Raw genomic sequence first — 12,403 nt, 5'->3', positions numbered from 1 at the left:
TACACATAACCTGTGGTCAGATGTGGCGCTGTTTTGGAAAAAAGTAGCTGTGTTCTTAGCCAATTAAGGGTACTGCCGGTCATGTATTAATGCAAATTACATTAAAGCTTGTACTTCATCTGTGCTATTGATTCTAGAAGTTTCACATCCGGACGACGGGTTCCCTTTAAGCGAAACTTCCGATATAAAGAACAATATAGGGATAATATATTTCAAGCAAAACCCCTTGTCTGTTTTATTCCTTGCTACCTGATGTGTTTAGGTTATGAAAAACAGAGCACAAATGTATAACTTAATTTAAAGTAGCCCATTTCAGCAGTTTTGTTTTTCAAATTAAAATTTAACATGGCCGAGTAGTGTTCAGTATCGGGTAGGCGATCAGATCTGCAATGCAAAGTAGAAACCACAGGTTTGTCTGCTAAACATGCAGAAAATTGGAGAGGCACAATAGATAAACATAAATCAGTTTATGGGACATTTTCATAATAACATCGCTCTGCGAGTGGAAGCGAAAAAAAGAAATGCGTATTATACTGAATTTAACACAGTCTGCCTGTGTCAACTGATTCCGCACGTGAAATTGGATGTTTCACACGATCAGGTTGAGTGAGGCGGCCGTCTGGATTTTCCCCTCATTGGAAATAGTCTGATATTAGTTAAGGGAATCTGTATTTTTAAGAACCCTTGGACGTTAAAGGGGTTATCAAGACTACCTACCCGCTACCTACCTGCCTGTTGTGCCAGGAGCTGATCTCTGCTGGCACAGAGCGGTCACCGACTACTCCTTCCAGCGTTTCAGCAGCTTTTGTTGATGTCACGTCGACAAAGCAGTGACTTCTCTTGCGATTGCCTCTGTTGACGGGGTGTGACTGCCGAAGTCATATTGATTGACATCCGGCTCCCTGCTGCCTAACTGCGGGGAGCCAGCAGTCATTCAGCAGGATGTCGGCAATCACGCCCCGACGACCTGGCTCCCCCTGCAGGTTGGTCAGATGTAAGGGCCCTTGAAGCGTTCTGAAGCCTATAAAGATATATGTTACAGCAAAGAGAGTGAAAAACCTGCACCACCTGCAAGCAGCTGCAATAGTCAGTGCAAAGCTGAACATGTACAATGCAGATACCTAAATAGGACTTGGTAACATTTCAGGTGCAAAAGCTCATAAAAAAAGTTTAAACAGTCCAAAATAACCATAAGAAAGAAAAATGAGCTGCACTCACCAGTCCTTAAAAGCAGTATCTTTATTCCATGAGGATAAAAAGTCCGGCAAGCAGGGAGAGCGGGGAAGAAAAAAGCAGACCTTTTTTCTTCCCCGCTCTCCCTGCTTGCCAGACTTTTTATTCTCATGGAATAAAGATACTGCTTTTAAGGACTGGTGAGTGCAGCTCATTTTTCTTTCTTATGGTTATAAAGATATATGTGTTTGCACCCTCCTTCATTATGTAATAATGTCCTCCATCTTGGGCCCCTTCCTGGTATACAGTGGTGGCCAAAAGTATTGGCACCCCAGCAATTCTGTCAGATAATACTCAGTTTCTTCCTGAAAATGATTGCGATCGCAAATTCTTTGGTATTATTATCTTCATTTAATTTGTCTTCAATGAAAAAACACAAAAAGAATTGTCCTAAAGCCAAATTGGATACAATTCCACACCAAACCTAAAAAAGGGGGTGGACAAAAGTATTGGCACTGTTTGAAAAATCATGTGATGCTTCTCTAATTCGTTTAATTGACAGCACCTGTAACTTACCTGTGGCACCTAACAGGTGTTGGCAATAACTAACCCAGGAAGACCCCACTTCTTACCCCGAGACATAAAAAAGCCAGGCTGGAGTTTGCCAAAACTTACCTGAGAAAGCCTAAAACGTTTTGGAAGAATGTTCTCTGGTCAGATGAGACAAAAGTAGAGCTTTTTGGGAAAAAGCATCAACATAGAGTGTACAGGAAAAAAAAGAGGCATTCAAAGAAAAGAACACGGTCCCTACAGTCAAACATGGCGGAGGTTCCCTGATGTTTTGGGGTTGCTTTGCTGCCTCTGGCACTGGACTGTTTGACCGTGTGCATGGCATTATGAAGTCTGAAGACTACCAACAAATTTTGCAGCATAATGTAGGGCCCAGTGTGAGAAAGCTGGGTCTCCCTCAGAGGTCATGGGTCTTCCAGCAGGACAATGACCCAAAACACACTTCCAAAAGCTCTATAAAATGGTTTGAGAGAAAGCACTGGAGACTTCAAAGGTGGCCAGCAATGAGTCCAGACCTGAATCCCATAGAACACCTGTGGAGAGATCTCAAAATGGCAGTTTGGAGAAGGCACCCTTCAAATATCAGGGACCTGGAGCAGTTTGCCAAAGAAGAATGGTCTACAATTCCAGCAGAGCATTGTAAGAAACTCATTGATGGTTACCAGAAGCAGTTGTTCGCAGTTATTTTGGCTAAAGGTTGTGCAACCAAGTATTAGGCTGAGGGTGCCAATACTTTTGTCTGGCCCATTTTTGGAGTTTTGTGTGAAATGATCAATGATTTGATTTTTGCTTAATTCTCTTTTGTGTTTTTTCCTTGCAAGCAAATTAAATGAAGATAATAAGACCAAAGAATTTGTGATTGCAATAATTTTCAGGAAGAAACTGAGTATTATCTGTCAGAATTGCAGGGGTACCAATACTTTTGGCCACCACTGTATATGTATATATGTCACCCATCCTGGGCCCCTTACTGGTATATATGCCCCCAATCCTGGGCCCCTTCCTAGTGTATATGTCCCCCTTCCTAGTGTATATGTCCCCTTTCCTGGTATATTTGTCTCCCCTTCTTGGTATATATGTCTGCCCTCCCCTATCCTGGTATACATGTCCCCTATCCTGGTATATATGTCTCCCATCCTGGTATATATGTCTCCCATCCTGGTATATATGTCCCCCATCTTGGTATATATGTCTCCCCATCCTGGTATATATGTCCCCCATCCTGGCATATATGTCTCCCATCCTGGCATATATGTCTCCCATCCTGGTATATATGTCTCCGATCCTGGTATATATGTCCCCCATCCTGGTATATATGTCCCCCATCCTGGTATATATATCTCCCATCCTGGTATATATGTCCCCAATCCTGGTATATATGTCTCCTATCCTGGTATATATGTCTCCCATCCTAGTATATATGTCTCCCATTCTGGTATATATGTCCCCCATCCTGGTATATATGTCCCCCATCCTGGCATATATGTCTCCTATCCTGGTATATATGTCTCCTATCCTGGTATATATGTCTCCCATTCTGGTATATATGTCCCCCATCCTGGTATAGATGTCCCCCATCCTGGTATAGATGTCCCCCATCCTGGTATAGATGTCTCCCATCCTGGTATAGATGTCCCCCATCCTTGTATATATGTCCCCCTTCTTGGTATACATGTCCCCTATCCTGGTACATATGACTCCCATTCTGGTATATATGTCCCCCATTCTGGTATATATGTTCCCCATCCTGGTATATATATATTCCCCATCTTGGTATATATGTCCCCTATCCTGGTATATATGACTCCCATTCTGGTATATATGTCCCCCATCCTGGTGTATATGTCCCCCATCCTGGTATATATGTCTCCCATCCTGGTATATATGTCTCCCATCCTGGTATATATGTCCCCTATCCTGGTATATATGTCTCCCATCCTGGTATATATGTCCCCCATCCTGGTATATATGTCCCCTATCCTGGTATATATGTCCCCTATCCTGGCATATATGTCTCCCATCCTGGCATATATGTCTCCCATCCTGGTATATATGTCTCCGATCCTGGTATATATGTCCCCCATCCTGGTATATATGTCCCCCATCCTGGTATATATATCTCCCATCCTGGTATATATGTCCCCAATCCTGGTATATATGTCTCCTATCCTGGTATATATGTCTCCCATCCTAGTATATATGTCTCCCATTCTGGTATATATGTCCCCCATCCTGGTATATATGTCCCCCATCCTGGCATATATGTCTCCTATCCTGGTATATATGTCTCCTATCCTGGTATATATGTCTCCCATTCTGGTATATATGTCCCCCATCCTGGTATAGATGTCCCCCATCCTGGTATAGATGTCCCCCATCCTGGTATAGATGTCTCCCATCCTGGTATAGATGTCCCCCATCCTTGTATATATGTCCCCCTTCTTGGTATACATGTCCCCTATCCTGGTACATATGACTCCCATTCTGGTATATATGTCCCCCATTCTGGTATATATGTTCCCCATCCTGGTATATATATATTCCCCATCTTGGTATATATGTCCCCTATCCTGGTATATATGACTCCCATTCTGGTATATATGTCCCCCATCCTGGTGTATATGTCCCCCATCCTGGTATATATGTCTCCCATCCTGGTATATATGTCTCCCATCCTGGTATATATGTCCCCTATCCTGGTATATATGTCCTCCATCCTGGTATATATTTCTCCCATCCTAGTATATTTGTCCCCTATCCTGGTATATATGTCTCCCATCCTGGTATATATGTCCCCCATCCTGGTATATATGTCCCCTATCCTGGTATATATGTCTCCCATCCTGGTATATATGTCCCCCATCCTGGTATATATGTCCCCCATCCTGGTATATATGTCCCTCATCCTGGTATATATGTCCCCCATTCTGGTATATATATCCCCCATCCTGGTGTATATATATCCCCCATCCTGGTATATATGTCCCCCATCCTGGTATATATATCCCCCATCCTGATATATATGTCCCCCATCCTGGTATATACAGTACAGACCAAAAATTTGGACACACCTTCTCATTTAAAGATTTTTCTGTATTTTCTTGACTATGGAAATTGTACATTCACACTGAAGGCATCAAAACTATGAGTTAACACATGTGGAATTATATACTTAACAAAAAAGTGTGAAACAACTGAAAATATGTCTTATATTCTAGGTTCTTCAAAGTAGCCACCTTTTGCTTTGATGACTGCTTTGCACACTCTTGGCATTCTCTTGATGAACTTCAAGAGGTAGTCACCGGAAATGGTCTTCCAACAATCTTGAAGGAGTTCCCAGAGATGCTTAGCACTTGTTGGCCCTTTTGCCTTCACTCTGCGGTCCAGCTCATCCCAAACCATCTCGATTGGGTTCAGGTCTGGTGACTGTGGAGGCCAGGTCATCTGGCGTAGCACCCCATCACTCTCCCTCTTGGTCAAATAGCCCTTACACAGCCTGGAGGTGTGTTTGGGGTCATTGTCCTGTTGAAAAATAAATGATGGTCCAACTAAACGCAAACCAGATGGAATAGCATGCTGCTGCAAGATGCTGTGGTAGCCATGCTGGTTCAGTATGCCTTCAATTTTGAATAAATCCCCAACAGTGTCACCAGCAAAGCACCCCCACACCATCACACCTCCTCCTCCATGCTTCACGGTGGGAATCAGGCATGTAGAGTCCATCCGTTCACCTTTTCTGCCTCGCACAAAGACACGGTGGTTGGAACCAAAGATCTCAAATTTGGACTCATCAGACCAAAGCACAGATTTCCACTGGTCTAATGTCCATTCCTTGTGTTCTTTAGCCCAAACAAGTCTCTTCTGCTTGTTGCCTGTCCTTAGCAGTGGTTTCCTAGCAGCTATTTTACCATGAAGGCCTGCTGCACAAAGTCTCCTCTTAACAGTTGTTGTAGAGATGTGTCTGCTGCTAGAACTCTGTGTGGCATTGACCTGGTCTCTAAACTGAGCTGCTGTTAACCTGCGATTTCTGAGGCTGTTGACTCGGATAAACTTATTCTCAGAAGCAGAGGTGACTCTTGGTCTTCCTTTCCTGGGGCGGTCCTCATGTGAGTCAGTTTCTTTGTAGCGCTTGATGGTTTTTGCAACTGCACTTGGGGACACTTTCAAAGTTTGCCCAATTTTTCGCACTGACTGACCTTCATTTCTTAAAGTAATGATGGCCACTCGTTTTTCTTTACTTAGCTGCTTTTTTCTTGCCATAATACAAATTCTAACAGTCTATTCAGTAGGACTATCAGCTGTGTATCCACCAGACTTCTGCACAACACAACTGATGGTCCCAACACCATTTATAAGGCAAGAAATCCCACTTATTAAACCTGACAGGGCACACCTGTGAAGTGAAAACCATTTCCGTTGACTACCTCTTGAAGCTCATCAAGAGAATGCCAAGAGTGTGCAAAGCAGTCATCAAAGCAAAAGGTGGCTACTTTGAAAAACCTAGAATATAAGACATATTTTCAGTTGTTTCACACTTTTTTGTTAAGTATATAATTCCACATGTGTTAATTCATAGTTTTGATGCCTTCAGTGTGAATGTACAAAATTTTTTCATAATCATGAAATTACAGAAAAATCTTTAAATGAGAAGGTGTGTCCAAACTTTTGGTCTGTACTGTATATATATATATATATATTTATTCATTTAATTTTTTTTACGAATATATTTACAAATTTTTTTGAGTACTTAAAAATATATATATATATATATATATATATTATATATTTTGTTTTAAGTAATCAAAAAAATTAGTAAATTTGTAGTTAAGTTTATTTTATGTGTTTGTACCTGAATGGGTGGAACATGACGCCACATAGGCACATAAGGTCATTAAAGGTATAACTTGTAGCGCCTGTACCCCAATAGTGTGTGATATCTCAATGCTGATGATGAAGCTCATGTGTCCAAATTTTAAGGGAGCAGAGTGGCATTGAAAATGGTTGTGGCTTTATAAAGGATGTCTTTCTGTCCTCCCTTTTCCCTTGGCTTTGGCAAGTAGAGCGTAGGTGTGACTGATGCCTCTATACCCTTGCTAGATATGCCGCTGTAAAACTTAAAAGACCCCATTAGACATCAAACATTTTGGACCCCTAGGATATAGGGCAAAAACTCTTATTTTTTTTACTGCAAGTAGTGAATGATGCACATAAAAGGAATCTGTCAGCACAAAATGACTGTCCAAACCAAGCACAGATGCTTGGAACATCTTGAAACCTATTGGTTCAGTTCACCTTCCCACCTACTGGTTCTATCTGCATCCACTTTCTTCTGACACAAAGGGATTCTGTCAGCACAAAATGACTGTGCAAACCAAGCACAGACGCTTGGAACACCTCGAAGCCGATCAGTTCAGTGCACCTTCCCACCTACTTGTTCTCTCTGTTTCTACTTTCTTCTGTCATTAAGGAAATTTGTCAGCACAAAATGACTGTCCAAACCAAGCACAGATGCTTGGAACACCTCAAAGCTGATCAGTTCAGTGCACCTTTCTACCTACTTATTCTATCTGTATCCACCTTCTTCTGACGCCTGTAAAGCCAGAGCTGTCATGAAAGGAAGAAGAAAGCGGAGAAAGATGGAAAACAAGAAGGTGCAATGATCTGCTTGTCCTCACCAAAGGTGCACCAAGCTCCTATGCTTGGTTTGAACAGTCAGACTCTATTTAAAGTAGATAAGTTAGCACCTATTCATAGGATAACTGATAACTTGTGGATCTATAGGGGTCCAACAGCTGGAAACCCCACCCACCCCTTCAGCAGAGTTGAGCGGAGGTTGAGCATGCGCACCACCTCTCCATTGTTTGCCTTGTTTTCGGAATCTCTAGGAGTTTCGGTAATTTCACCACCATCAATCAGTAAGTTATCACACAACCTTATAGCTAAATGGTAACTTTCCAATTTGGTACAAACTTTTTTTCTTAGAGAAACCCCTCTTATTGGAATTCTAGAATGTCCTTGAATTCTTCCCCCCCCCCCCCCATTTTAATATAATTTTTACCTTGTGTCTATGACCTGTTCTTGAGGACAACTTGAGTTTTGCCTAAAATAATTCTCCGCAAGTTCCTCTGATTTAACACCCAGCAGTCCTTTCGTTGATGTTGGCCCTTTGAGCAGCGAATAGCTAAAAATAATGCTTCACTGAATGCTAAGTACTGTCAGTCTGCGAGCGATTACTCCATGTTCTGTGGTTATTTTTTTATGTGCAGTTCTGTAGGCCGTCACCACAAAATGCTGTCTACAGATTGTCGACTCACCATTGAACGAAATAAAGTCAGGTTCTTTATCGTTTGTAAAAATAATCTGACTGCGCAGTGGATGGAGGTAATAATCGGAGAGCTTGCAGTATAATGAACCCTCTCGGTCTCTTTGCTTCCGTCTTATTTTTCTATATTTTTACCTTGAAGGTGAATTTCATAGATTAAAAATAGGAAGAATTGGAGAATTTGGGAAATTTTTTGACTTGGAGGAACACAGATATTCAATGCTAGACTGTAGGGAGGGGAGGTAGGGACTGTGCTCTTGGGTGTACATCCCTTTGGGGATCTAAGGGACTTCCAGCACTTTATGGCTCTAAAGGGCCATCACCACCAATGTTTCCTATCCAGACCTAATGCAGGGGGTACTCAATAATCTTGAAAACAGAATTCAAGATGATATGAAACCCAGGAGGCACCTGCCTTTTTTTATGGGCGTAACTAAAATCCAATGGGTCCCAGTGCAAAATTTGGACCTGCCCCCTCCTAGATGTTGATCAGATAGATGGGTCCATGAAGCCTTCTAAAACCTATAAAGACATATATATTCACCCCCTCCCTTCTTTATGTAGTAATATCCCCCACCCTATACTAATGTCCCCTATCCTGGGCCATTTAGTGGTATATTTGTCTCCCCTTCTTGGTGTAAATGTCTTCCATCCTGGTATGTATATCCCCCATCCTGGTATATATGTTCCCTATCCTAGGCCCATCCTGGTATATATATCCCTTATTCTGGTACATATGTTCCCCCATCCTGGTATATGCCCCTCCATCCTAGTATATATGCCCCCATCCTGGTATACATGTCCCCCATCCTGGTATACATGTCCCCCATCCTGGTATGCATGTCCCCTATCCCGGTATATATGTCCCCCGTCCCGGTATATATGTCCCCCATTCCGGTATATATGTCTCCCATCCTGGTATATATGTCTCCCATCCTGGTATATATGTCTCCCGTCCTGGTATACATGTCCCCAATCCTGGTATACATGTCTTCCGTCCTGGTATACATGTCTTCCATCCTGGTATACATGTCCCCCGTCCCGGTATACATGTCCCCCATCCCGGTATACATGTGCCCCGTCCCGGTATACATGTGCCCCGTCCCGGTATATATGCCCCCCATTCCGGTATATATGTCCCCCATCCTGGTAGATATGTCCCCCATCCTGGTACATATGTCCACCATCCTGGTATACGTGTCCACCATCCTGGTATATATGTCCCCCATCCTGGTATACATGTCCCTGTGTGCGAAGGGGGCCCAAGGATGCGCATCCAGCTGAAGTACGCGATGGAGTCGACAGGTTCCCCTCCCGCACGGGCCCGGTCATGGTCGCACCCTCTGTGACCGCCATCGTTACGCCTCTGGGCACCTTTCAGGAGAATGGGAGTCTCCTAATGGCAGTACAGTGGAGAGGGACATCCACATGCATGGCCACCTTTCTTATATGTCTGCTATAAAGTCAAATAGTCTTGGTTTCTGTTATAGGATGGGGGTCTTGGTGCTGAGACCCCCACCGATTGCTTTTAGAAAATCTTTACACCTCTGAACAAGGAAATGGGTTGTCAGAAATGGAGACGCTCCGCCTCTGGATTCCCGCCATAACTTTTACAATGGCGCTATAATATGTCGAAAGTTTTTTGTTTTTTTTGTAAGTGATAGCTACCCTTAAAGCCGTCCGTTTTTACACTGTGTAAGGACTATGGGGGCGATGTATGGCACAAGGTACCAAAAATATGGAGAGAGAATCCCTGTGTGACGCTTCACTCCTTTGGGAGCTGCGTTGGGTACAATATAGTATATACTTTTTGATCGAAGTCTTCCTTTAATCTCATGCTCATCTGAAGTCTTCATCTTGCAATCATTAAGGATTTGATCTCCAAGACCCCCAACAATCACCAGAATGCAGGGGTCATGGCGCTTAATGGGGCACGATGGACCCTCTTTGTTCATACTTATGTCTGGGCTTATTCGGCAGCTTAGATCCGTTCACTTGAATTTGCCTTGATACAATCGCTCTCGTTTATAGAATAAGGAAAAAAAAATTCCAGTTTAATTTGTTCACATAAATTACAAATTGTTTTGAAAAAAAAAAAAATGAAAATCTGCAATTATAATAAAAACAAGATAATTGCTTAATTGTGTTGTTATATTTACCATCAGCCCTGAACCAAAGCTCAATTACAATTCATTAAGTGGCTTTCTATATAGATACAAATTATTATCTATTGTTGCAAATAATTATCAAACAATTATCTTCTTGATTTCCAGTTCAGCTTTTCCGTTAAAACACGATACATAATTAATTGTGGAGTCTGGATTTTCTTCTGCATCGCGGATCTCCTTGGTGACATCTGATATTCTTATGTTAACAAGGTCTATCATTCTGGGACTATCCAACTCTCTTTTGACCGAGAATTATCCCTGGGCGGTAAAGGTCAAGAGCCCTTCCCAACCATTGGGACCAAGATACAATTCGACTATCAACAGCACAGATATGCAGCCAATTCGTCCCCCAGAAAAGGGGCATAGGACCCAAATTCTAGGATCGGTGATGCTCTTATTGGGTTGGTCACCAATATCCTAGGGATAGGTCATAAAGATCTATTGTTGATCTACTCCTCAAGGAGTTCTGTAACTGAATGTGGGCCCTTTGTCACGGGTGTATCAAGTGGGACAGACAGTCGCTCTGGATCCGGCTGTAAAAGGTCACTGCGCTTGGCATTGCAGATACCTTCTTGATCCTCTTATCTCTGAGAAGATACCAGAGAGATAACGCCTACTCTCCTCCAAGGGAAGTTCAAGAGGAAACTAGCCTACTACCAGTACTCCAGGCATGGACAGAGGAATATAGAACTATGACTCGCGACTCTCTGAAAAAAACTGAGAGTTTTCAACTACCAAGCAAGGGTGTGTCAATTAGCAGCAGAAGGTGGAAGTGGCTGCTAGGTCCTAAAGGAAGAAGTCTATCACTACATTACAGAGATGAGCGGATCAAGAAGGCGTTTGCAATGCTAAGCACAGTAACCTTCTACAGCCGGATCCAGAGCGACTGTCTGTCACACTCAATACACCCTTGACACCCTTAATGCCCATGGGACTGTAGCAATGCACTAATACAAAAATTATAATTATGTCTTAAACTTTGAAAACTATGGCTAATATTAAGCTGCCCATACACATTAAAGGGGTTTTCCAGGCTTGGGGTCTGCAGTCCCTCTATATTACTGAAGACTTGTAAATCCTCACAATGTGCAGAGTGTGCACTTGTCAGGATTTTCCTGTAGTGGCGATTTGTATACTTCTGGCCACATTCCAACTAGACTTGCATTGAGCCAGGCCAGGCATGTCTAGTCAGCATGTGACCACATGTATGCAAATTGTATACTTGCGGTCATACAGCTCCCAGCGCTAGCATCAGAGAATCCTGACAGGAGACAGTCACATAGAGTGACTGCAGACTTGAACCCAAGCCTGGACAACCCCTTTAACTCTTGCATCTCCGCCATACAAAGGAATGCTCAACTTGGCTGAGCCGCTAAATGTTTTCTATGAGAGGGCATCAACTTATTTCCCCTCTGAACAAAAGGAACGGCCATTGAAATTCAACATCGGCCATTGAAATCCCCAACATTATCTGTCGGAGTAGAGTCAGAAGGTCTTCATACATATTAGATGGTCGGCCGATGATATTGGTGGGTTCAATTGCCTTTTATTTAATATGTATCAGGGCCTTTAGGTCCAACAGTTGGAATCTTTGTTGAAGTGTTTCTCAGGCCCCTATAGACCCCCCCATGTCACATTTGATCCCATTTTGCCAAACCCACCGATTTTAGCAGGACCAGCCAACCTTCTAGTGGATATGGTGGCCTTCTGACTCTCGATTGATGATGTTGGGGGAATGAAGAATTGGGCAGTTTTCATTCAAATGCCCAATCCTTTTGTTCTCAATGGAGAACATGACTGTGAGAGGTGTTTGATGGTGGCTTTCTCTGCTCTTCCCATTGACAGCATGCAAATGGTTGACCGAGCCGAGCATTCATGCACTGGTGGACACAGATGGAAAAGGGCCCCTGTGCAAGAACAATATATGGGCCCTTTCCAGCCCAATAGCTCCTCATAATGCACAATTCCACCTGCTTTGGAAGTGGAAATTGGCCCCTTTACGACTGCACAGGTTGCACCAATGATATGCCCACCTTTGAGTTCATGTGTACGGCAGTGTCAGGAGAGACCGCTTTTGGACAAACAAGTATTCAGCTATCAGCTATGTAAGATTTATGGGTATCTTTAGTAAAGGGGACATGCTTTACTTTTCTGGTCTCTTTTTGCGCAT

At 42.9% G+C, this 12,403-nt stretch overlaps 1 protein-coding gene across 12 annotated transcripts in view; it reads left to right on the top strand.

Annotated features, from left to right (window-relative positions):
• The window catches only part of FOXP1 (forkhead box P1), an 809,982-nt gene that overhangs the window by 359,755 nt on the left and 437,824 nt on the right, over window positions 1–12,403 (top strand). The window lies entirely within an intron of this gene.

This window comes from Phyllobates terribilis, unplaced genomic scaffold (genome assembly GCF_046119375.1).
Source record: "Phyllobates terribilis strain yellow unplaced genomic scaffold, ASM4611937v1 Scaffold_8__6_contigs__length_399053987, whole genome shotgun sequence".
Lineage (NCBI taxonomy): Eukaryota > Metazoa > Chordata > Amphibia > Anura > Dendrobatidae > Phyllobates > Phyllobates terribilis.
This window is presented reverse-complemented; position numbering and strand designations above follow the sequence as displayed.